The sequence below is a fragment of the Chiroxiphia lanceolata genome, chromosome 1, assembly GCF_009829145.1.
Source record: "Chiroxiphia lanceolata isolate bChiLan1 chromosome 1, bChiLan1.pri, whole genome shotgun sequence".
Classification (NCBI taxonomy): domain Eukaryota; kingdom Metazoa; phylum Chordata; class Aves; order Passeriformes; family Pipridae; genus Chiroxiphia; species Chiroxiphia lanceolata.
In genome coordinates this window covers 104,302,004-104,324,805 of record NC_045637.1, presented here as the reverse complement: position 1 = coordinate 104,324,805, position 22,802 = coordinate 104,302,004, and the positions used below count along the sequence as shown (strand labels likewise).

At 37.0% G+C, this 22,802-nt stretch overlaps 1 protein-coding gene across 1 annotated transcript in view; it reads right to left on the bottom strand.

Moving 5' to 3' along the window:
- CNTNAP2 (contactin associated protein 2) overlaps positions 1-22,802 on the bottom strand; it is a 1,030,565-nt gene that overhangs the window by 966,254 nt on the left and 41,509 nt on the right. The gene's annotated exons all lie outside the window — the stretch shown is intronic.

The window sequence follows — 22,802 nt, the reverse complement described above, 5'->3', positions numbered from 1 at the left end:
AAACTTAGTTCAAAATATTTCTGGTGTCAGACTTATTCCTCCCTCTAGAAGTATTTTGCACTTGCAAAACGGACTTTCCTGTCTGCTCTAAGGAATGTTGTACTTCACCCACAAAATAGGGAGGAATAATGTAAACTACCTCTCTAGTGTCCCCTTAATGGCCTTCTTCTTTAATATATTGAAAAAATTATGATGATGATTCATTTTTTTCACATACAACATATTCAGCATATGAAATACTTTTTCAAAGTACCAAGTTGCTTAATAGAAATTCTAAGTGAGCGCTATATGGATGTTTCTAGGAGAGCTTGTTCTCATAGGAGCACCTAAGACAAAAACCTCAATAGATAGAGAGTACTAAGACCTCATTAAAGTTTTCTTCATCTTGTAATTTATTACTTTGTTAATTACATGCCAATCAGAAACTTAGACAATTCTACTTTCTGATTAATCCTTAAAAAAATCCACCAAAACAAAAAGCATCAATCTTCTGCTCAATTTGGCTGCTTGTATTTAGCTACTAAATAAAAAAACAAAACCAGTGGAATACAGAAATAAAGAATACAGAATATCTTCCTAACTGACAACATTTTATGATATGGAAAGAAATCTGAATTCTTTGATAATATTCATGGTAATAAAAAGTTGTAGCACATTTGGTTTTTTGGAGCATGTAAAACAGGTACTTGTAATAATGTTTTTTCTATTCAGAATATTTCAGTAAAACCATTGAGACAAGACATTTCAAGCTTCCCTCTGAGTTTAAGCATCTCAATCATTTTGACAACTTCAGGTTTATACTACTTTTTGTATGAACTTACAATTTGCCTACAGTTTATTGCAAAACACTACTAGGGGACAAGCAATTAGCACTAACAGAGCAATGGCTGGAGTTCAGCTTGCTAATGAAAACAAAACAAAACAAAACCAGTATGGATGCTGGTTTTATTGTATCAGACATGGTAAAGCTCAACACATAGACACCCTGAGACTCACTCTATACTTTTCTTCAGATTTCTTATTACTGCTGGAAATTTTTGAGATATTTCCAGAGAAAATTCTTGTCTGATTTGCCCAGACTACATTTTCTGTTGTTATCTGTGAACACTTGAAATTCCACTTTATTCATTCAAGTGATACCTCTAGAAGTAGATTTGTAACAGAATTTTGTCCTTGAAGCACAACACATTTCTCAGGAAAGCCAGCTGCAAATGATAGTTTTGGAAGTTTGATAGTTTTGCCACATGCCTACAGGTCACTGAAGATATGCCTGAATGATGCTACATCAGATCAGTTTGAGGTCATTCATTCCCACCGGACTTTGTGCTGTGTACTTACCAGATGCTTCTAATACATTATTTAAATTGTAGTGTCTAGAAACTCCAGCATGTCCAGGGGCAATATAATACCTCTAGACTTATCCTATTTGGTATGAAAGCATCCACCACATTAGATGGCTTTCTAACACTCTGCTGCTCTGTCTCACACAAAAATTCTCCTCATACACTTTTCTCCTACACGTGGGGAATAAGTCCAGAATTAGCCTTCTAAATATTACTTTTCAAGTATCTTGCTGGGCCTAACTTCAGCAAAATGAACAAAACATGGTTTCCAGTATATTTTTCCTCCCTGTTTTCACAGGAGAGTAGCAAAATTTTCCTCCTTCGAAATACTGTGTTTCTTCATCAATGGCTATTGCTATGCTGTTTAAATAGCAGTTAGCTTTAGTTCATGGTATCCTCTCTCTGAAGTTTATACTATTTCTTATCTTCTTTTTGTTTGTATTTTGGGTTTTGTTTTTTTGGGTTTTTTTAACTGACATTATTTTTTTCCCCTGTTTTAGATGGTTACTTCTATTGCCTTGCCCTTCCTTGATACAATTAAAACCCCCCAACATTTACTGTTCATCTCAGATCACATACACCTGGCAGCAGTCACTTCAAAGAAACTGCATCATAAATGAAGCCAGAACAGCTGGGTCTAGCAACATAAATAGAAACAGAGCATATGTATATATACCACAAAACAAAAACAAACTCCCAATCACAATCCTTTCATGTATTCAATACAGCAATATGTTTGAATAAAAAAGACCATTAGCGTTTCATCACTAATGTTGTCAGAGCCTTTCATGGGAAACAAGCCTAGAAGAGTTTCTGTGCAGCAACTAGCAAAATAATTATTGGAAGCTGCTGATCTTGAAATTGCAAGCCAGGGAACAGGAAGCAGCAAAATGATTGATCTTCTTTATTAAATAGTGACAGAGATATTGTTTTAATGCATCTTATCTTTATCCTAACCTTGGGATGTAGTGCAGTAGTCACAAGGAGCATTCACTATAACTGTATCATAAAATGTGTATTATATAAGTGACATGTAAGGTCAAGTACTAAAGATGCATAGTATAATAATACAGCCAATATATCAGAAGACAAGTTAATGTATGCCTTTTATTTTTGTCTACACTATTTCATAAAACCAATTTCCATTTTCATGCACATGATGAATTGCACATTCTAAAAGCCTTTTGACAACATTAGGAGCATCTCTTCTTATTTTCTGGGCATTAGGGAAAAATTTGATTACTTCTTTATTTAAAAATATAACTCCTGACTGCAAGTGCTAACATTCATAAGCTATGTTTATTTAAATGGTATCCTGATAAAAAAAGATGTTATGTTTGTTTTCCTTGAGAAGTGGGGCTTTATTAAAAACTATTTCTCCAAAACTAGCAATAAATTACTACAGTTTATTACTTATTTACTGTGTGGAATATTTTTCTTAGCAGAACAGAGTGTCTCACTCTTAAATACAAATAAAATAACAATAAGAGCATGCAAATTGCTGGACCTCTTAACAGCAGGGCCACATCTGCACCATACTCACCGATGCTGCAGACAAGAATCAGCACTGCCAGCTGATTTTTCCCTAGAGTTTTCTCCTGTTTAGCATGTGTGGCAGGCACCTGGCCTTCTGCTTCTCTGAAATACAGTTTTATTCAACTTCACTTGCATGTGCAAATGAAGTATAAACTATTAAAAAGGCTCATTACAACAGTTTATTTTACCCAATACAGAAAGACGTAGAGCCACAACTTCTTAAATAATTAAACAAAGATGGTAGGATCAAGGATTCACTGTATCAAAAGTCTAAGTGTGAAAGTGAACTCTTAGTTTTCAGATATGTCAACTATGCGCCTTTTACTTCAAGTGTTCTTGTGAAATGGAGTGTGAGTGACCTATCAGAGTCATCCTGAAAAACAGGATTAAGGAGAACATGTGGGTCAAGAGGAAGTTTCCCATATACATATGGGAAACTACAGATAGATCAGAGTCCTCAAAATAATTAACATCCTCTACTGATTGATGCCACAGAAATCACCTTATAAATATTCCAGTGTGAATCTGTTCCATGTGGGGAAGTGGTATTTATGGTCCCTACATATGTGGAATGCCTGTAAAATGCTTTAAGAGCAAGAAAATTCAGCTGCAGGACCTAAGCAGGGAGTGAGTGGAAATATGAGGAAGATTTGAAAAAAAAAAAAATGGAATGCTGAGAGCCTCTGGTTATTGTCTTTTGCATTTATTTGCATGCACCTTTACATCAAGAGAGGGAAGCAATATCACTCTGTATAATAACCATTTCAAGTGGGGGAATGTTTCCTCACCGACAGAGAACACAGTGCCAAGCTGAATTAACATCTAACTTCTAGTAGGGACATTAAAAAACTAGTTTACCTGGAATACCTGAGATTATAATTTTTACATTATTATAATAAAAATAATGGTCCTCAGAAGCGATTTGCACTAAACATACCCATGCTATGCTTAGTTGCACATCACTCATGCATAGTACTAGTTGTCAATTACGAGGGCTGTGATAGTAACTCTTAAAAGGTAACAACTGTTATGATGTTCTTACTGTTCTGAGTAGCCTAAAAATTATCGTCAGGTAATTTCTTTGATCTTATGGCTCTGAAATATATACACATAAATAAAAGATGGGTCAAACCCTCCTTGTCCTCCCTATTAGCCTCGTTTTCAGCCAGGGGAAGTAAATTATATATATTACATAACTCCAAAACACACTGAAAAAACTTCTTACTCATTTAGGCCACATTTATGTTTAAAAGAGTCAGGCTTAAGCACAAGCTACAGAGACAGTAATCAAACACGAATCATGTATAAGGGAAACACCAGAAAGAAGAAAGTATGTGAACAGCTGAGCAATGTACTCCAAAGGAGGAAAGCAGATCTGAGAATAACACAAAACTCAGAATTGAGAATGTTTTTGTTCATTTTTATGTATAAGGTGATCTGAAAGAGTTCCAGCATGACAAGACGGTAAAAGATGCCTAGCAAACAAAAGCACGTTCTGAAGGGGGGCAGTACCCTCCAACAAAAGAGAAGACAAACACAAAGAGACTCCCCCAAGCTTTAGAAACATGGGCAGGGAGAAAAATATTTCTAAGGTAGGCCAGTGATTAGGGCAAAAATGATATGAATATCTACTGCAGAACAAAATAAAAACTATACTATGACATGTCCCCTTCATTCCGATCAGAAAACTTTTTATGTAATTTTCATCTAACTTCAGCACTATGTTACATTTTTCTTTCTTTTACCTACACACACAAAAAAAAATCTCCTTAATATATGAAACTGTCAGTGTGTTCTTCAAATATTTGTATTCTTTTTAAAATAAATGAAATCTTTTGTGATACAGCTTGTAACAATATAGTAAGTAAACCTCCTTAGTTCAAACATTTTTACTACTGGTACTTGAATATAATCCCATAGTTAAGCACATGTTTATGCAATTCTAATTTCTTGATTGTCATACAGTCCTTCATGCAACAATATTTATTCTATGTACTGTCTTAGACCTCATCAATGGGTGTATTTGTGAACTGTTGACTGCAAAAGCAGTTCTTAGAACCCAGCTTTTTTCTGTCCAGTCTTAATGACAACTGCCAAATCTATAAAACTCTCATAGTATTAATTATATTAAGTCAAGGTGCTATCATATGGCAGTCTGTAATCAACGAGCCTTCCGATACTTGCAGTTATTTCATGTTGAGCCACATTTCTGTATCCAGGAGGTTACTTCTTAAATGCAGTAATCTTTTATATATTCTCTTTCAAGATTTGCCAAAGAGCTTCTCTGCTTCAAATAAGTGCCAGAAAATGAAATTCCATCTTTCTTTAGAAAGAGAAAACATGAAATGTGTGCTACACTGCAGCCACTTATTGTTTTAAGAAACCTTGCCCTCAAGTGTTAATTGCATTTCCATTAAGAAACATGCACAATTTGCTATTATACCTGCCAGCCATTAGCTGTCATGATCAGAAATGAAGACTAATGCTAGTTATAGCATCTTAAAAACAGTGGAACACTGCCACAGACAAATTAGCTGATAAGGAAAGCAATTTTAACTTGAAAGACAGCCTTTTGTTGTATGGAATGGATGATACAAATGTGATCAGATTCTGATGTTGATCAGTTGCTCTCCATTCAAATTATTTGCAGAGGCAGCATAAAAACTTCATTTGAAGATGCAACAGTTTATCTTAGAGAAGAAAAGAGCTGGATTGAAGCATGGTCCTGGTAGACCTAGATTCTAGACTCTAAAACTGTGTCTTGGTCTTTCATATATTTTTATTTTAGAGAAATAAAGTCTCCAAAAACTGACTATAACTATAGGCAACACAAAGAACGAACTCTAGTCTGCAAACAGTCTGAAACAGTACAAAAAAGCCTCAGGAGAATGAGTTTCTCTATTAAAAAAAATCATGGACTGTTAATTCAAAGACCAAACTCCTCATCTAGGTGATAGAACAGGGAGGGGGAAAATAAAAGAAGAAACAAGGCAAATGTTTCCAAATGCACAAATACACATTTAACTTTCCAAACATAGAGGGCTTCATCACACATACAGGCTCCAAAGACTGAGTAAAGGAATTTGGCATCCCCCTTTGTCTGCCATCAAAGGGAGAGGGAATGTCCATATTTGTGATGCTTTCCCTGACAGTCCTCGAGTTATGGCTACTGCTAATCCAAAGTGAAGGATAATAAGACTCCCAAATGCCTTATATGGCTTTAATACCATGAACAGACCTAAACACTATTTGCTTTAGTTTATGCCAAAACTGGATGCATGGGTAAGTTGTATGAACTGGCCAAGTCCTACCTTAAGCTCTTATTACTAGGGAAGCTAGCTGATAATTTTCAGTTACTCTCTTCTTACGAGATTGTAAGACTAATGGGCTAGATTTTTATATTATCACATTTTTAGTTACAAGTCCTTTTAGGTAAAAGAATCACTGGACACCAAAACGTATAAAGTAATAGAGCAAAAACTATTAGTCCTTTACATCTAATTAGACTAGAATACCCTTGTGCAGAAGTCTGGGCAGCAAAAGGAGAGCAGGAATGGAAAAAAGAACAGAAGGCAGTCTAGGTGTTAGCTACATTTGCTCACTCTCACTTTTTAATAAAAGCAACATTTGCTCACTCTCACTTTTCAAAGAAAAATGCACAGTTAAAGCAAATCAGCAGTGCAAGCATGAAACAACATTAACGTAAAATTTACAGCACAAGTCTAACACCTCTGGAAACAAATTAGTTATGAAGTAAATAAACTTTGAAGCCTTTGAGTACAATCTAATAAAGAATGTAAAAATCTAAACCAGTGGCATATCTAAATTTTTTAGCTTTCAACTTAAGTCCAGCTAGACTTAAGAACTTAGGCATTACTATTTAAGTTATATCAAAAGTTTGTTTTTAAATGAACAGTTACATACTTTATTTCTTAAGTTCCAAGTTCAACCACTAGGATAGAAAAAATATGCTTGATCCTTGATATGTTCCTTACCAAAGGTTCCCGTTATCAAAATGCAGTAGTTTTGTGAAATTCTCTAGTGGAACATCTCCAAATCATATAATAAATTATCACAACAACTCTTAAAAAGCAGCTAAATCAAATAATTTTTAAACATTATTTTCCTTGGGACCAAGTGTCTGTCCTCTCATAAACACAATCCCATTGTGAGCCTGCCACATGCTACAAAAGAACTCTTGGGATGAGGAATTTCCTTCTGAATTCAACTTACTAAGTCGTTGTAATATGTTTGAATGAGTATACCCTTCTGTAAACACACAAGTAGGATGTTTTCAAGTCGTAATTCCAACATGTTACTGTCATTCTTTAAAGACATCTTAAAATGAGCGATATGTTCCAAGTTCATCACTGTCTAGTGAAAAGATAAAAAGCTTCAGAAACTCTGGATTCTAGAGAACATAATTCCTCAAGGAACAGAGCTGGTCACAGAAAACGCTGCATATGTTGCAGATAATACCACACAACATTTATATCTCAATTAGCCTAAACTAAAATGACTACTGCTTTTTCAAAACCACACAAATCAATCAGAATTTCTTTAAAATCAGATTTCTGTCACGTCAGCTACCTATACATTGAGAATTAAAAGACTATTAAGAATTGCTTTAACCAAGGACTGATTAAAGAATCTGGGAGCATTACAGTTTGAGAGACTAAACTATGGATAGCTGAAGTAAAGGACAAACTGTAAGGCATATTATTCTTCTAGAACTACAAAGAGTAGTTAAAACTAGAAACTCTTCGAGAAGCATAACTGAGTGACTTTCCAGCAGTTTACTGCTATTTAGAAGTTTATTGCATCATTCCTTGTAGATTAAGGAGATTAACATTGTTTCCTTTCAAAAAAAAACCTGTTTACTTACCAACTAATCATTCTTTCAATCAATACTAACAGCAGAAGCTTTTTCCTCAAGCAAAACAAAACAAACCTTAATTAATTTTTAGATTCCCGTAAATGATCTTTTGAGGTTTTTTTCATATAACAACAAATTTTTCCACCAGAATTTGGGTATTCTAACTAAATACTTTATCTTTCATTTCCATTTGGAAATGAATGGAAGCTATTAAGAATTCCTATTTTTCTTGAAGAAATTCTCAGTGTTATAAAGTGAACATTTTCAAACTTATAATTCTTTATTTTTCTTCTGTTAATTGTCAATCCTACAAATCCTACCCAACACCTGTTGGTTCTGGCAAACCTTTTCTGTGCCAGTATGTGTAGTTTCATTTTGAATGTAACTTCCTTTTACCTTCAAATACTAACAGAAATAAAAAAGATTGTGTATCTATACATCTATCACAACTTATACTTTTGAACACAGTCATAGAATCATTAAGGTTGGAAAAAACTTCCAAGATCATCAAGTCTACCCTTTGACCAAGTACCACCATGCCCACTAAACCATATCACAAAGTGCGACATCTCATTTTCTGAACACATCCAAGGATGGTGACTCCACTGCCTCCCTAGTGAGCCTGGAGATTTTAAATAATTGTAAAAGTCAAGCTACTTGTATCTTTAGTACTTTTAGCATTGTTCTGAGCGGTGTTTGAAAGACCTTTTGTCACATATGACATGAGGTTAGTTTATATTGAGGATATATATTTTTTTCCTAGAGAATCTAACACATTTTATACAAGAAAATATCATAAGATTTATTTACCAGGGATCACTCCTAGTCATTACTTGGTTAAATTTTGGGGGAAAAAAAAAAAAAGAAACAAAGTAGTTGCTCAAAGGTATGCCTGTTTTCTGTTACTAACTAATTCCAATACTGGTTTGGGGGTGGGGTGAGGGGGAAAGTCAATGTTTTTGGACAACTTGTACTAACAGCTGTCTCCAAGACTTAATTCTGCAAGCTCTGCTCTGTGCATCACGTTCTTCCCAAGGTCTCTACAGGCACCCTTTATGCAGAGTATTCATTAATTTCCTCCATATTCCTAAATTTGGACGATAATTTAAAAAAAACCCAGCGACAGCTTATATTCCTGTTTTTGCTGTACTTTCAGTATGCTGGCTTTTAAACTATGAGATACAGAGGACAATAGTACTCCACTCTGTTTTGGAGAAAGCACAACCAGGGATGCCCTAGTTGAATACTAAAAGTTAAACAGCTGAAGTTCCAAGATTATGGAAATTCAAGGGAATCAATTTGTTTTTTTCCCTCACAGATTAAGCATAGAGTAAATTTACAAAACTCAGTGTTGAGAGTCCAAATTCAAATTAGAAATGCATAGTTATCTTCTACTATCTGTAGTACGGCCTTTCCCTAGGGGAAAGGAAAGGAAGAGGAAACAAAACAAAACTGCCCCCACACCATCAGTAACTGAAAAGTAGGTTAAGGAAAAAGAAAACAGTTGCCCAACTATTTATTTAGTGCTGCCTAAAGCAAATGACAGATTGGGCCTTCTATCTCCTTACACTTCTTGTTACCTTTATTTTTGGTTTTCACATATAGCCTTTATTGTCTTATTAGCTATTCACACCACAGCAGTGAAGTTCCACCTGTTGTGCTGAAGAGATTTTGGAGGTAAACAGCAGGAGTGTGGTGATACTCATGAAATGTGAATATGTAAAATTTCTGGGCATGCTGATTGTTCAAAAAAGAATCAGCAATCCCATCCCAGAAATCTAACTGCTGTCCTTTCCTTGAAGGTATTAAAAAACCCAAACAACAAAAAACTAAAATACATAAACCCACTGTTTTGCAAGTTCCTGATGTTTTTCTACAATAGTATCTGCAATAGTTATTTGTCACCTGTGTGGGCTGAACATGATAAATTGCTTGCTTGCTAAAATTCAAGATTACTGACAAGGAATTTGGCCTCAGGACATTGTTTATTTCCTACCAAAGCTTTAGAAGCCCTTTGTATATGCTTTGTCAATCAAATATGGGCCAGGAAATCACTGTGCTGAATACTAATGAAGAGACTAACTAATCCTTTGCAAGAAATGTGTGCAGCATCCCCCAATTACATATCCACCACCTATGTGTCACTTGAGCTTCTAAATTGCACACATAACTGTTATCCAAGGCCCAACCTCATTTCCTTCCTCATGAAAAATCCTCTTTTACATCAGTGGCCACCTCTGTGGAAAGACAAGAACTTCAGGTAATAGTTATCCATATCTATGATTTTTGTTGCGGTATCTGCTAGCCGATAGTTAAGGTGACATAAGATTTTCACATCTGTTTGGAGTATGTTCCTGATGAATTTGAACACAGATAAGCAGCACAAAAGCCTTACAATAATCTTGCCATGAAAACTTAGTCCTATGCATCTGAAACAGATATTATGAAGACTCATAAAACAGCTAAACTATGTAATAATCTACAGGAGAGTAGCAAATATATAAAAGATATTGGCTTGTGGTTTCCAAAGCATCCTGCAAAACATCTCAAGATACCAGAGATCAGGGTACATGATGGAGAGCAGGGGAGAGAGAATCTGTACCACTGATGTGTCTTCAGATCAGAAATAAAATGTCTTTATTTTAGAAATAAATACATTTTAAGAAACTGAAGTAGTGTTGATTGAGCTTCAATGGAGGTATTTTTTATTTTAATAACTTTTGAAGATTTTTCAAAGTTATAATGGCTAAGTACCTCACATAATTAGAAGATTACTCATGTTACTCTTAACTACCTGGCTCTGCAGATTGAAGCAGAAGAGAGGAGAAGCATCCTTCCCCACATGGAGAGGCCGGATTATTGACGGTTAAGCAAAAAACAAATAAATCAGCAGAATGGTTGAAATAATGAATAATATGAACTATTACATGAAAAAAAAGCATAATAGAAAACAGGGCTTGGCCACAAGAAGTGTTTTTAAACAAGACTGAGATTGTGGGCTGCACAAGTTTATCACCTGTTTTTGCAACATGCATAAGAATCATGATTGAGGACGACAGATCTACCGGAGGAATTACAGATATAGACAAAAATTAAAAGACTAGATCTCGGCAATTGCACGCAGAAAAAGTAAGACATATTCACACATGCACACCTTTCTAAAAAAAGGAAGAGAGAAAAACCCAACCAGAAAGTTTTGACCATGGTCTGCGTGTATACCTGGACAGAAAGAATGGTGTTTAAACTGTTACTTAATCTATAGACTTGGGCAAACTGGAAAGGAGGTCATTCTGGTCAGGATGGTACAGGAAAGAGCAAAGATGAAAAGCTATGTTGCTTTCTTGATAGGGAGGCAAACACTTCGCAGACAGAACAAAGTCTATTATGATCTATGACTGAAGAAGATTCCGTAACAATAAAAGAAGTCAATGGACAGGGTGATGTGCCTTAGCTGCAACAGCTCTTTAGTAGACTACAGTAGAGCCTGGTATTATGAATCTCATGCCTCAGGAACACTTACATTAATAGTGTGAAATGTCAAATAGCTATCTGCCAGGTGTGAACCATTAGGTCTCTGATTTGGTGCACTCTGATACATCCATTTGATGCAGGGTGCAAACGTAATTAACTTTGATTATGATGCGCTGCTGTGGGCACTTTGGGAAAGGCCGATTTATTTTTAGATGACTGCATCTCTTGAACCACTGAGCTCTCTTGCTGAAAATCCCTGTGTAACTAGTACTGGAGGACCATTGATACACAACTATCATGTGTTATTTCTACAGAGGAGGCCTAAAACTGGCAGTGTTTATGTGCTTCAATTTTCCTGAGCGCTCCACTTGAACAGTTTTATAGTCATACAGGATGGATAATTTATTAATTTACATAATGCATCTGACCATTAAATATATCTTAAGAAAAGGAAGGGAAATTGATGTAAGTTGTCATGGACAAAATGAATTCCTGCATAGATTGACAGATAACAGTTTTACTGGCAATTCATTTGGCTTTATTTTGAAAGGACTTTGCAGCATTTTTTAATAAAAACTTAACCTATTTTGTGGATTACATAAGCAAATCTTGCTGCTCAGTAACTAGCTCATTAAAACTCTCACTAGCAGACTCCACACCAAGTTGTGAACAGAAGACCACTTACGGTGCTGCATAGTGTGCTGAAAGTACTCTCCGCCAGCTGCTGCCATCCCCCCATGCAGCAACCTGTGAACTGGGTAACAGGAGAAAATGGCAAGTAGACAGTTTTGAAATCACTGAGAGACACCAATCTTTCAGCTTGGTGATATATCAACAATAACCAAATGTCCAGCACACAGCTGGATAAACACATCATATGGTGGGTGAGCAATTGGCTCAAGGGTCAAGCACAGAGGGTGATAGTGAATGGGGTAACATAAGACTGGTGACCTGCCACAAGTGGGGTTCAACAGGGCTCCATCTTAGGCCTTGTGCTCTTCAACATCTTCATAAATGACTTGGACAAAGGACTGGAAGGGATACTAAGAAAGTCTGCAGATGACACAAAACTCAAGAGAAGCTGTTGACTCCCTTGAAGGCAGGGAGGCCCTGTAGAGAGACCTCAACAAATTAGAGAACTGGGCAATCACCAACCATATAAAGTTCAACGAGGGGAAGTACCGGATTCTGGACCTGGTATGGGGCAACCCTGGATGTCCATACAGACTGGGGAACGAGATGCTGGAAAGCAGTGCCATGGAAAGGGACCTGAAGGTCCTGGTCGACAGCAAGTTGCATATGAGTCAGCAGTGCCCTGGCAGCCGGGAAGGCCAACCGTGTCCTGGAGGGCATCAGGAAAAGCATCACCAGCCAGTCGAGGGAGGTGACTGTCCTGCTCTGCTCTGCACTGGTGCAGCCTCACCTTGAATATTGCGTGCAGTTTTGGGCACTGCAATATAAGAAAGATATTAAGCTCTTAGAGACCATCCAAAGGAGGGCAACAAAGATGGTGAAGGGCCTTGGGGGTAAGCTGTATGAGGAGCAGCTAAAGTCACTTGGTCTGTTCAGCCTGGAGAACAGCAGGAGTCTAAGGGGAGGCCTGATTGTAGTCTACAACTTCCTTATGAGGGGAAGAGAAGGGTCAGACACTGATCTCTTCTCTGTGGTAACCAGTGACAGGATCTGAGGGAGTGGCCTGAAGTTGTGTCAGGGGCAGTTTAGGTTGGATATTAGGAAAAGTTACTTCACCTAGAGGATTTTTGGGGACTGGAACAGGGTCCCCAGGGAAATAGTCACGGCACCAAGCCTGACAAGGGTTCAAGAAGCATTTGGACAATACTCTCAGGCACATAGTGTGACCCTTGGGGATGGTCCTGTGCAGGGTCAGGAGCTGGACTCAATGATCCTTGTGGGTCCCTTCCAACTCAACGTATTCTGTGATTCTGTGATATAAACTGCCTATGGCCATGAGCTCATCCCACACACTCAGCTTTCAAGGTAGATCTGTTCTTAGACAAAAAGGGGTTGGAGACCCATCACTATCTATTCTTTGAGCCCTCCCCTGTTCTATGCAGTAGAACTACAACAGGTACGAGTGCCATCATGTAGGGAGACAAAAATTCTGATCTGCAAGTTGAAGGTCACTGTATAAAATACTTACAGATCTCCATGAATGAGTTCACCAAACCATCTGAGGCTTACTTTCATCTTGCTTGACTCTTCTATAGCCCACATTTCAGATCAAGATACAGTATTATATTAAAACTAAATGAAAGCTCATGTGATTTATGATTTTTGAACCAATCAAGGAATCCTTGCTTTCTGCCAAACTGGAGATGATCATGATGCATGCCCATCTTATCTGAAGAGCTTAAAAATTAATAAAGGATTTTTCATCCTGATAAACCCCAAGACTATCCTTCTCCTGCAAACAATAAACCATTACTAAAGCAGATTTAATTACCATTTTGTACTTCTGTAAAGTATTCAATCCCTCCAGTTTACTCTTGCTGAGCACTGAGATATGTTCAGGAAATGACATAGGTGGAAGAAAACTGTCTTTCTGATGCCTTTCACAGGATAAACACAACTGTTCTTGGTAGAACATGCTGTTATGAAAATTTTATGTCACTGAAAGCCAACTCAACCACAATAAAAAGATTACATTAGTACTAAGCAGAAGACAACAGAAATTGTTTTTATCCTTTCATTATTGACTGAATGTCTTCTGCTCTTTACTACAATCAACTTGTCTTCATTATTCTCACTGTGAGACTAGCCATGGCTTTGTCCAAGTGCTACGATGAAACAGCAAGCTAAATGCACATGCTCCAAGACCTCTCAGAAGCCATACCCAAAACATGGAAACAAAAAAAAGTGTATGGTCAAACCTCAGTGCCAGAAGCTATCCAACAAAATTTTCTTATGTTCATTGATATAAATTTCTCAGGACCTGTTTTCTTTCCCCTATGAGGAGGATGCTGTGGGAATCTATTTCCTCTTAAATATGTAACTATAGAGAACAACTGTAGAGACTGTTGTTCAACAACTATTTCTTAACTTTCTTGTCTTTTTTTGCATCTAGCTCATCTCTCAAGAGGATTCCCCTAAATTTCAGGGGGAATAAAAAAAGTGGTAACAGCTTTTTAAACAGGTTTCAGATGTTTAGTCTGTTTCTAATTCTTAAATCTCACATTTTTAAACCAATTAAATAGCCACCCTGAGGTAGTTATTCCTTTTTTTGTTCAGTTATTAATTCCTTCTAGATCAAATCTGTGGACAGGGTCTTTGGGATTTATTATAAAATGTCTGCTATTCTTTTTCAGGTCAGCTCACATTTTATTTGCAGTAACCCCAGTGTTTCAGATAGTGGAAGAAGATTAGTGTTATGAAAAAATAAAACTATTTAAACACTTAGCCTGCCCCCTTCAGTGATTTGTACATTAAGAAAGACTGATCTTTACCTAGTGTAAAGGGAAACCAGTGTCCCAATCAATCTCAGTCTGAGGAAGTAGCCTAATTGGACAGCTGACACTTCCTGAATAAAATAATATCTAGCTGACAGCATTATCCTTTGAACAATGTTCAAAGTTGTTATTAATTTTAATAGTTTCAGAGTTTAGGATGATCCAAGTTTTCAACCTAATCCTGATTCCTAATGTGTTACAGAGATATAACAGGAGAGACAGAAATTTTTTTAACACATCACCATTCACTTTCTCCTAGTGAAGCATTATGCTTTTCTTGGAAAGCTGTAACTGCAAGAATTCAAGTTTATCTGCTTTGACAGTCAACGAGCAGCAGCTTCCTCAGACAAAGGAAAAGAACATTTGCAGACTTGCATTAACCACTGTTGCAGCTGGCTGCCTGGTACTTTGTTTCTTTGCTAGCCTTGTACAAAAGAAAAATTTAATCTGAGAAGCAGATCCCTCATTTCATTTAACAATGAAATTAAGGTACTTAAGGAGTTTAAATCAGAGGTAATATTAATGGCTTGTTGGTTGTATGACACTGAGTCAGTGTGGCTCAGGCCAAGGAACTCAAAGCAGAAGGTCATAGCAGAGGTTGGGAGAGGACAGGAAGACTTTTTTACAGCTCCTTTATACTGCAGGGGGAGGAAAAAGGAGAAAGGTTAAATGCTGCCATAGTGTTTTGTCCTCCTGAAGCTGTTAAATTGTCGCTTTTGCACAATTCTTAACTCTGCCTTAGTTTAAGATTTTATGACTTTGCAGAACAAGAGAGGCACCAAAGGGAAAAAAAAAAAAAGCCAAACGTCCTTCATTGTCAATTCTCTTAAAGTTCAACATGCCAAACATATTGACTCAAAGGTATTAAAATAGTATCTCAAACAATCTCCTCCTAAATAAGTAATAATACATATTCAATAACACATTTGTCAGAGAATCGTACTAAGTTGTGAATAATTCTGCCATATAATTTGGGAAATAAGAACTTTCAAATCAAATTAATCATGATCTTATGTTAAAAGCTTCGCTGGTTCTTACTTCCTGTTGTGTAGCATCAAGAACATCAGACATTGTAGATAAATCGCATTCACAACCAGCAGGACTGATGTACCTTGCTCATCTCAACAAAGAATTAAAACCTCGTTAATTGTTTTGATTTTTTTTCTCCTAATTATTTACAACTTGCACTTTCAAGACCAATCTAATCTCAGACTTGAGTCCCCCTTGATCTAGGTTCTGCCCTACTTCCCGACATAGGGGGACAGTCACTAGCAATCAAGTTAACAGCTCTCAAGTTAGTGCTGATCAGTAAAGCCATGGTGCTTGCAACATGTCTCTGCACAACCTTCCACTTTTAAGAAACAAAATGTTTTACTTAAAACATCACCAACCACCCCCAACTTTGTTTTCCAAGTGCACCACGCCAGAAGTCAGTGATACCAGCTTTCAAAAATCAACTGATAAATAGTCAAAAACTAGTGGCAATCTATATAACTCCTGAAACAAGTATACACATTTTTGAAACAGAGGAAATGGGTCAGAATCTGGGTTTGAGAGAGCCCAGGTTAGATATCAGTTCCTCTGAAACATGCCAATTAACATTCTGTAGAATTCTGAGAAACTGTTAAAAGAAAGCAAGTGAAGTGCTATAAAACCTTTATGCTGTCTTGCACACTACTTCCCACATGCAATATTAAGGGCAACGTTAAAGCCCCAACGCTAAAAGAAAAAATGACAAGCAGAAAGGACCCTTCCTGCTTTCAGCCTTAAGCAGAAAAACAAAGAATCACACCTTTAACTTGGAAGCTCAATCCTTACCGATCCCTGGCATATATTGAAGCCACAGCAATTACGAGGCTGAAAATTTAGAAAAAAGACTAGTATTTTTTGAAACAAATATAGTTATTCACAGTAATACCTGCATGCCTCAGCTTACTTCAGCTGGCTACAGGTGGCAGCCACCCTGTTTTGATTAGGCTTCAAGGACAGTTCCTAGTTGGAAATTATTACATAAGTGGGCTGATAAGACAAAGAGAGGGGAAAAGACAGCAATATGATCTCCACTTCACAAATGCTGGACAAGGCCAAGAGGAGATTTTAAAAAACCCAACCAGTTGTCGGGCATATAGAAAGTACATGGATGAGGTAGCTTCAAATTCAGATGGGAAGAGACAAAGTGTTGCTGTAAGTTTCAGGGTGCAGAAATCTTTGGCAGTATGGCTATTCAGGGTAGAGAAGTGGGATGGGGTGAGAAAATACTGTATAGTTTTCATTCAAACCTATGTGAAAACAGCTAACATAGCAGTTTGCTAGTTTGGGAGAAATATCCAAGAGTAGAGCAACAAAACTGGAAGAGGAAACTATCCCAGGAAACGTGACCCAGTTCCAAAGTTTTAGGACATCTTCAGCAGGCAGAAAATGAATCTGGACTCAGGCTTTTGGCCTCATTGGTGAGTCATAGCGCCCACTACAGTATTGTCTTACTGAATAATCATTTTGGGGGAACAATTCTTTTTTTTTTTTTTTTCTTTTAGAGCACTTCCATCCTGAAATACATTACATTAAAAAAAAAATATTGACAAAAAAGAGGGTCAGAATAACTTCTTTAGTTGATGATTTAACATCAATGTGGGAAGTGAGATACTTCCGCTGAACTATTTTTATAAAGTAGCTAGGGAGATTTTCAGTAACACATCTCAGAATGTCCTGTAACTTGGTAACTAAATTTATTACTGACAATTTTCTTCATATTTTTAATGATCTAGTAAATAAGCAATGCTTACTTTATGTTAAAAGGATTTCTTTTAAGGGCAAAAAATTGTCAATCCAGGAAGGTAAAACAAGCAATGCTAAGGCAGAACAGTTAAAAACCCGATTTGGCTTCTAGGTTTTGGATGCCTTGTGCCCCAACAGAAGGGCACAAATAAAGAGGAAAAAGAAAGACTGAGGCCAGATATGGTGAGGAAAGGAATCAACTATAATACTGTTATGTTAATGAAAAACTGAAATTTGGTCTCCCTTTTAAATGATGCACCTAGACAATTATTTAGCCTTCTCCTGTACTGCAGATAAAGTACATCCAATATAGCAACTTTGCATATGGTACAGCATTTATTTAGGTTAGCCAGGTCTAAACAAGCAAAAACTGCAGTCTTTTATCATATAGAGTATTGCTGCTGTCCTCAATGCACTTGGGTGCCCAGTCTCAGAACCATGTCATTTGAAAGGAGTTTTGAAATCCCCTAGGTTAGCCTCACACAATCATAACCTCCCTATGTGAGATTGTGTTTGCAGGATACAACAGCACCACAAAGATTTAAAGATTGAAATACTAAGAGCTCAGATACTTTTTTAGAATAGAATATTGTGGGGGAACAAAAATATTTGGGCTGCGTGACCAATCATCAACTTGCAAGTTTTGTAGCCTGTCATTTTCCTTTTTTTCTTTTAATGTTTTTCTTTCCTTCTTCTCTCATACTGCCACAATAACAAAGTAGGGCTAGAGTTCTGTTAAGGAAACTTTTTATATCTGACCATGCAGGAGCCACTCTGGCAGTCATACTTGCACCACCTGCACTAGGATCAAAGCCCCTTTGCACCCGGCGGCTGCAGTGATCTGATGGGTGCCCCACTTGATTCCCTACACACCCCACTCTCGCACTGTCAGATCAGGTTTCCTTACTGGCTCCACACCAGGTTTCCCACAGCAGAGTCCCAGATGTCTGAATCCTTCAAATAATTTAACCATCGTGCAACAACAGAATAACAGCTTGAGCTGGTGCCTCCAAGGAGGAACACTGAGCAAAGGAAATCTCGGGCTTTTAGATCCTCAGAGTCTAAGCTTGGGAAAGTCTGGGGTCTTTGGCTCCTGCTGTGTCTCTGACTGCCCCATCATCTGGATGTGCCTCAGCTCCCTGTGCCCTTTGTTATGTAAAGGGTCTGCACCAGATCACAGCCTCTTGCCTGGTGCTCCCGCCACCCAGCGGTCAATCTTCATCTGGCACACTGCGCTATCTGCACTAAAAGTAATCCTCAGCAGTTCATAAAATTAAAGCATATAGCATCTTCGTGGAAAATGCATCAAGAAAGCAGTGCTGGGAAGGGAAGGAAAAAGAAGGATCCCCTATATATCCCCCAGTCTCAGGAAAACCTAGCTCCAATTAAAATAACCAAATGTCACTTGTACAGAAACACAGTGCACTAATGCTGGTCTCATCCTGTTGTCCAGACTCACTGAAAGTGGTGGGGGGACACAGATTTGAGGATTTATTGCCTCTGAAGTTTATCATGAGAAGAGAGGAGCCAGGACCCAAACAGAGCTTCTAGACAAGACTAAGAAGAAAGATTCTCTCAACAGGAGATTCATCCTTCATTCACATGACTTCTGTTGCACTGCCCCAACTCCATTTAATATCAAAATCAAATCATCTCTGGGACTGACTACCAAAATCTCATTCTGTGGTAGTTCTGGATGGTTTTGCCCTATGCCAAATGGATTCATGCACATACATGCACCTGTACAGACCCTTAACTTTTAGATCCATGAGGGTCATTAGGACTACTCCCCTGCTCAGAACTAGGTTTAAATGCTCTGCTAGAGTGATTGTAGATTACTGAGCATTTTATGAGATAATTCAATGTACAAGCAACATACAAAACAGGACTTATCTGAATATAACATCTAGTAGTCTAAATATTTGGTTCAGAGTTCATAAGCTCCTGACAGCAAAGTTATGGCCCTTGTTTGGTATACATCTGTACATTATAAAGGACCATTAACAGTTACAGTGCTATAAAAATGATAAATGATGACACAGAACACTAACTGCCCATATTTATGCCAACACTTTTAAGTCAGGATGGACAAGAAAGATAACTTTTTAAAACATCACTGAATATATGTAATTATAATGAGCTATTCACAATCAAAAACATGTTCTTATTAAAATCTGTCATCTAAACCCATATTTATTTTTCCCTCTTAGAAAAATATTTACAGTTCTTGACAGTTAATTCCCCATTTATAGATTATGAAGCTGTGTGACCACTCCAAAGCCTGTAGTTAAATATGAGCAGCAGAACTCTCTGTAGAAATATTTGGCAATTTCAGTGAACGCACAAATATAGAATGGATATGAAAACAAGATACTTGTTCCTTCTTACCCTGCACAGTCTGGGATTCAGAAGATGCACAGAAAAAATGCAAGCATGGTTTAAGCACAAGACAGAAATCTAAAACACTTTTTCCCATCATCTGCCAAAGATTTTCTAGTCAACAAACAGCAAATCACCTAATGAGAAAACAGAAATAACATTATTACCCTACCTTTTTAAAAATTTATTTAATTTACTGAAAATATGAGGCACTCTGTCCACACCACAGAAATATCAATAAATTATACACCAGGAATTCATTCTACCATTACTAATTTCCGTTTTTTCCTTAATTTCTTAATGCTACACGTACAGGTCTTGCAATGAAAAGTGCAAAAGTACATCCAAGAAAAAAGGGAAGCTGTGATAAAGCATAGCAGCTGCAAATGTGAACATGGTGATCTATCTCATACAGATGACATTATTGAATTACTAAAAGAATAGAATTTAGAACAGAAATAAGGAATCGTCTATCATCCCCTTGCATCATTCATCAGCTGCTCATTACCCTAAATGGTGAGTTGCTTAACATTAGCTGATTTCTGTAAGGCAACTGCCCAGAAGCACTCAGCTCAATAACATCTGGTTTTCAGTGAAGCTCTACTTTTAATCAGTTTTGTCAGCTAGTTTAAGTAGAGGCACAAGGAAGACAACGGACTTGACCAAGAGCAGGCTGTAAACAGATAGCTCTTTTGTGACCATGAAGCCAAAACCTCCTTGGTTATGTGTGACAATAACCTTCACTTGCTCCAAAGCATTTGTCTGGGTAGCACAGGGAACTTACATATTCCATTCCCAATTATTATGTAAAACCTCAGCAGAATACTATTTCGCCTTCTTGCCAGCATGCTGAACTGTGGCTCAATCAAAATGATTGCTGAAAAGGAAGATCATCTTCTGTACTCTTAGTTCATCATTCTCTGCAATGAAGCGGGGAGATTAGGAATACTGTGATCTTCCAGAGTTCAGACACACACTTTCCTCAATTCCCACAAAGGAAAAAGAAATTCCAGAAATGGCATTTCTTAAGCTAAAACCCCTGTTGGTTTAGATCTACTGATCTGCACTTACATAGATATCTAATTTTTTTAATCTGCTTCATGATACAGTGTACATAGCAGGAATCTTAGTCAGGTAAACCTTTGTTTCAGCCTTGTTAGATCTTTTACTTACAGGAAGCACCCCAAAGCAGAACAAAAGGTTTTTACAGTCACATATAGCTTGGTTTTGTTGCAATTAAAATCGGGATATTTCGTTCTTTAAGTCCTAACCTGAAGTGACTACAGGAAATCACACCAAAGTGAGGGCATTTATAAACAACTGCTTTCCCCTCCACAGGGTGCTTGCAGATACATCCCCGCTTTCAGGCTTGATTTGAGTTAACTTACCAACTGTGTGAGCAGTAAAATCCATCCACATTTTAAGACAGCTTAGACACTTTCTTCTGTCTCTTCGGAGATCCAGTTATCTTCTTCTTGCACAAACAGGACACTTCCAACTGAGCCACTTTTGCCATTTCATCCAAAATATTTCTAAAAAAGCCCAAAAAAATCTTCCTCCAGAAAGGACTGGACTACCCTAATTACCTTAAGATAAACAGCACAGGTGTTAACAACCTGATTGAGATTGTTTCCTTATGGGCTCCTAAAGAGATACACAGTGTTTGATTCTACTACTGCTTGAAAATACTTGCAACTTCAATTTACATTTCTAAGTGTAATAAAAAATATTCATGTGCCGCTTGATTGGGGCATTTATTCTTACTTAAGTGTATTTGTGATAAGAGTGAATTTATCTACGTTGTTAATTATTCATTTTGTATCTATCTGACTTTGTGGAGATGTATGTCTCGCGTAGAAAACCTAACATTAACTTTACAAGAACCTTAATTATAGTTTGAAGATAAACAATACTTATTTTCATTTTTCAAATACGCTTTAACCACTTCAGCATATTTAAAGCCCCAGTATTAACAGAACTGATCTAAATGTACATTGGAAGAGGGATTATATTTCATTAATAAAATAAAAAATGCATATTTATAGTAGAATACATCATAAAGGGCATCTCAATTGCATATAAATAATATCCATCACACCTATGCCTGTGTTTGGCTTTCCTGGGCAGAGTTCAAAATATTCTTGTCATGCTGGCAAAGTGACCGAGTGATCATTTTTACATACTTTATTATATTTGACAGTATACTTCTTACAATTCAAAACTTAGAAATGGGTCTTTGACAGTTCTGCAACGTCTGCTGCTTAATATTCAGCACTGACACAAACAAACTCAGTGGTAGTTTAGAGGTAGCTTGTGTTTAAAGGTTATTTTTATTGCATTCAAAACTGTCCTTTCTTTCTTTTTTTCTCCCTCTGTTAAATACTCTGATAACAGTACTAAAAATGGCCAATGTCCAATGGCATTGCATTCCACACCAAATGAAACCCCTACAAACAAGATACTTTATTAACACAAGAAAAAAAAAAGGAGGGGGGAGCAGGGGAGTTGTGTAGAAGTCGTTGGAAAAAAATTCTCAGATACTGGTCTTACCAGGTACAACTGAAATAAGTAAGTCATCCCACAATACTTCATTCATCTAACATATGAGTTCTTTTTTTTTTTTGAAGACTTAGCTAGTTCCAAAACTAATTCATTTTCTTTATTTAATGCTTTTTACATGCTCAAAGACTGAGACTTTGATAACTGAAAATAGGCTTATATGTATATACATATTTATTTAAAATATTTGAAAGGGTACAAGGAATATCAAGAGCCATGGTGTGATAAAAAGCTTCAGTGTTTTCTCCCGAGGACTCTTGAGCACCGGTTTGCTCAAAGCACCCCCTTCTGGTAGAAATCTGTAAACTGGGTGCAGATTAATTTGCAGTTTGTTTATATATGCAGAATATGACTACAATGCTCTTTGGTAGGCTCAGCCTCCTTTAAATTCTGAAA